Genomic DNA, 5,319 nt, shown 5'->3' on the forward strand with positions numbered 1-5,319 from the left:
CGTTGCCGAACTGTCTCGCTCGACCCGCGCATTCCTGACTTCCTTCCTTGTGTCAGTGTGCCGGGATAGATATCACGTTCGCTTGAATGTGTCAGTGCGTCTGTTGCGTACTACCACAAATGCCCGACCGTAACCATAGGCTCAGGACGTAACACATAGTTAATAAAGAAATAATATATAATAAGTCTGAAAATCAAGTTATTATCAATAATTCATTAAATCGAATTAACAAATAAACCCCAGCAGTGACTAAAGTAGAAGAATGAACTAATGATGATACAGGAGTAGGAGCCGCCATTGCCTGAGGCAATCAATAAGAGAAAGGAATTTGAGTCCTTTTAGTGATAGCAGCAACAAAAATTATTATTATAATTAATGAATTATTACTCAACATGAACATTCTCCACCCCCATAAGACAATATAATACCAATACACATTAGTAAACCTACATCACCAACCCGGTTTGATAAAACAGTAACTATTCCAGAATTATAAGAAGAGTAATTATTATAATAAATCACTAAACAATAAGAAACCAATCCTAGTCCATCCCAACCCAATAGAATTCTTACTAAATTTGGCCTTAAAATCATAAAAACTATAGATAAAATAAACAAAATTACTAACCTATAAAACCGTGTTAATGTTTCATCCCCTTTTATATAAACAGTCCTATAGACTATAACCATTGAAGAAATCAATAATACTACTCCAATAAATAGAATTGAAACTCAATCTTACAAAACTTAATACATTAAATTAAACGATTTAAAACTATAAGTTAATCATTCCAACCTAATCCCAATTATTAATATTTTAAATACAACCCTTATTGTTAAAAAAGACAAAGAAATTAAAAATATAAATAATGTATACATTAATATTGAACAAATAATCTAAAGCCCTATACAAGCATCTCTAACACCACAAATTAGAATTTTATTTTTAACTACTTAAATAATAAAAAATAAAAAGATTAAAAATAATTAATAATAATGGTAAATAATGTATAATTACAACTATTAACTTTTTTATAGTAAGTCCACTTATTATTAATCTGTATGTGTATCTACCATGATGAACGTACCTAAATAAATATAAAGAATAAGCACCTAAAAAAAAACAAGAAAAAACTATAATTAATATTAAACCAGGACATCATCTTAAAATAGTCATTAATAAAGTAATCTCCCCAAAAAAATTCAAGGACAATGGATAAGAAAAATTTGAAGAACACAAAACAAACCACCACATTGATATTACAGGTAAATAACTCACTATACCCTTATTTAAAATCAATAAACGACTATGAGATCGTTCATAATACATATTAACTATATAAAATAACCCAGAGGAACAAATTCCATGCGAAATTATTACCATCATAGCCCTAGACCACCCTAGCATCATCAATGTTATTAAACCTCCAAGTATCATATTTATATGAACCACAGATAAATAAGCAACTAATGACTTTATATCAACTTGAAGTATTCTCTTAAAAATCTAACTATTACACTACCAAAAAGACCAATCCTTATAATAAGTAAACAATAATCTATATTAATCTTTAAGCTTTATAAAACACGGTAAAGACCGTATCCCCCCAATTTCAATAAAACAGCTGCTAAAATCATGGAACCATAAACAGGGGCCTCAACATGTGCCTTGGGTAATCAAATATGAAAAATGTAAATAGGAAGTTTAACCAAAAAGGCCCCAGTAATGACTAAATAATCCCACCACCCAAAAGATTTAATCCTTAAAACTTCATATATAAAAAACATAACAATTATATTATCATTAATAAGAACATATATATAATATAATAGTGGCAATGAAATTAACAACATATACACCAATAAATAAAAAGAGGCTCTTAACCGCTCTGGATTAGACCCTCAATAAACAATTATAAAATAAATTGGAATTAAACTCAACTCAAAAAACAAATATATTAACATTAAATTATTTATTATAAAAAATATTAAAAAAACCAAAAGCATAAATAAAAAAGTAACAATCTTAAAATTTAAACTAATATCTTTATCCAAACTAAGATACATCAAACCCAAAATTCATAAAGTCATTATAATTAAAGAATAAGAACTTTTATCTAACATAAAATAATCAAAGCTATAATAACCTATTATATCAAATCTAAACTTATTAAGAACAGATATAATTAAGACCCCTAAGAAACACAAGATAGAGGATAAAAACTAATTATAGAAGATTTCATAATTAACGGGACTGAAAACAAAAATAGTAAAATTAATTTTATCATAAATCTTGGCAAATTCATAAAATAGTATATATCATTCCCATAATAACGAACAATTACAACCAACATTGATATACCTAGAACCCTCTCACACAAACTAAAAATCAGATAATAAATTAAATAAAAATCTATAAATATAAAGGAAAACACTATACCCATAATTAAAGCTATATTAAAAACCACCAACTCAATTATTAACAAAACAATCAATATATACTTATAAAAAACTACCAACATAATCAATGAAACAATCAAAATTATTAAAAAATAATAATCATAAAATATTACTCAAGATTTGAATTATTTAAAGCTTTATAGTTTTAAAATAACAACAATTTTGTAAATTGTAAATAAATCAATAAGTTTTAAAGCTAATCAAAAAAATAAATTATTACACCTTTAATTCCCAAAATTAACATTCTTAAATTAAACTATTTTTTGAGAATAATTAAAACTAAAATATGAACAGATTAAACTTAGTTGTACCTTTAATATATATAATTATAATCACAACAATAGTCCTTATATTGTGAAACAACTTCCACCCAACTCACTTAATTCTTATATTAATTATATACTCATTAATAATTTGTATATATATAAACTTATCAATACTTAAAAAAACCTTCTTGTTCTCAATTATCGTTTTCTTAATCATAATTAGTGGTGTACTTATTATCTTCTTGTACTTCTCAAGTCTCATTTCAAACGAAAAAGTAGACCTTAAAATTACTAAGAAAATAATTATTATAACAGTTATATTTACATCTTCAACCATACTAATTTTAAATCTAAAAAAATTAAACCAACCAATTAATACATCAATAGAGATAATCACAATAATCCAATTACACTATGATATATTCAGTAATATCAAATGAATTTATCTATACCCATATAACTCTATAACAACTATTTCAGTAATTTTCCTTATCCTATGAATATTCTTAATTATTAAAATTATTCCAGTCAAATCAATTAATCTTCGAAAAATCAATTATGAATAAAACTATAATTAAAGAAATCAAATCATCTATCTTAAACCTACCTACACCTATTAATATCTTATATATATGAAACTTTGGATCACTATTAGGTCTATTTTTAGGAATCCAAATTATTAGAGGATTTTTTCTATCCATACACTACTGCCCTAGAACATCAATAGCTTTTAATAGAATTATCCACATTATACAAAATGTAAATAGGGGATGAATATTTCATAATATTCATATTAATGGAGCAACTATATTCTTCCTTTGTATGTACATGCACATCTCACGAGGAATTTATTTTAACTCATTCAACCTATTTAACACTTGAATATCAGGAGTTACTATCTTATTATTATCAATGGCAACAGCATTCTTAGGATATGTTCTTCCATGAGGTCAGATATCTTTTTGAGGTGCTACAGTAATTACAAATTTACTATCAACAATCCCTTATATTGGAAATAATATTGTTATATGAGTTAGAGGTGGATTTTCAATTAATAACTCAACGTTAAATCGATTCTACTCATTACACTTCATTCTACCATTCATCATTTTAATAATAGTTATAATTCACTTAATATTCCTACATGAGACAGGATCCTCTAACCCATTGGGAGTATCAAGAGATTATCATAAAATCCCATTCCACAAATATTTTACTATAAAATATGTATACGGATATATGGTAGTTATAGTAATCTTTATCACAATCATTATGCAATACCCCTATGTATTTAGAGACCCAGATAACTTTGTCGCAGCCAATCCAATAGTCACCCCTATCCACATTCAACCTGAATGATATTTCTTATTCGCCTACGCTATTCTACGATCTATTCCTAACAAATTAGGAGGAGTATTAGCCCTAGTAGCCTCGATCATAATTTTATATACCTTACCAATACATAAATCCAAAATAAACACTGCAAACTTCTACCCTACCAACTAATTAACATTTTGAATCTTAATTAACTCATTTATCTTATTAACATGAGTAGGAGCGCAACCTATTGAAAGACCTTTCGTCATTTTAAGACAAATCACAGGTATTCTATACTTTACAGTAATAATATCATTCTCACTAACCAGAAATTTATGAGATAAATATGTATTCAAAAAATAAGTTAATGAACTCGAAACAAGCCTATGTCTTGAAAACATACTAAAGAAATTTTAATTTTCTATTAACTTATCAAACTTAAATTATAACTTTTAATAAAATTTTAACACCAACAACACCCATAAAATAAACTAAAACTAAAGGTAAAATAATTTTCCAACATAAATACATTAATTCATCATAACGTATACGAGGAAGGAGACCTCGAACAACCAAAATTAATGAACTAACCAAACATATTATAATAAATATTATATCCCTAAACAATAATGAACTAAATAATAAAGTAAAAACAATACTTACAAAAATAATTATACCATATTCAGCCAAAAAAATCAACGTAAATCCTGAACTAAAATATTCAACATTAAACCCAGAAACTAGCTCAGACTCACCTTCAATAAAATCCATTGGACTTCGATTTAATTCAGCTAAAACACTAATAAAAAAAACTACAGCTATAGGAAAAACCATCAATATGTTTCAACATCAATACTGTCAAATCAACAAATTAACAAAAGTAAACCCCTCACCCAAAACTATAATCACCAATATAATTAAAATAAATCTAACCTCATAAGAAATCATCTGCAAAACTGAACGTAAAGTTCTTATTATAGAATAAGTTGAATTTGAAGACCAACCCAAAAATAAAACAATGTAACTGCCTAACCTTATAAATACAACTATTAATAAAATAGAATAATTTAAATAATAAATATTAGTATAGACAGGTAATACTATTCACAACAATAGTAATATAAATATTATTATCAAAGGTCTTAAATAATACAAATAATACTCACAAGGGGAGCACCAGACATTGTCCCCTCCGATTCGGCTGAAATTTATATACATTGTAGGTCTACCCTCCCACTAATTCGTCGTAAAATATTACGACGCGCTTCTCAAGCAT

At 26.5% G+C, this 5,319-nt stretch overlaps 2 pseudogenes; one reads left to right on the top strand and one right to left on the bottom strand.

The window, feature by feature from the left end:
- Positions 1-1,159: 1,159 nt before the first annotated feature.
- LOC109863067 lies at positions 1,160-1,677 on the bottom strand (annotated as a pseudogene).
- Positions 1,678-3,284: 1,607 nt separating this feature from the next.
- LOC109863068 lies at positions 3,285-4,406 on the top strand (annotated as a pseudogene).
- The last annotated feature ends 913 nt before the right edge of the window (positions 4,407-5,319 follow it).

This window comes from Pseudomyrmex gracilis, unplaced genomic scaffold, assembly GCF_002006095.1.
Source record: "Pseudomyrmex gracilis isolate BER0280 unplaced genomic scaffold, ASM200609v1 scaffold_3056, whole genome shotgun sequence".
NCBI lineage: Eukaryota > Metazoa > Arthropoda > Insecta > Hymenoptera > Formicidae > Pseudomyrmex > Pseudomyrmex gracilis.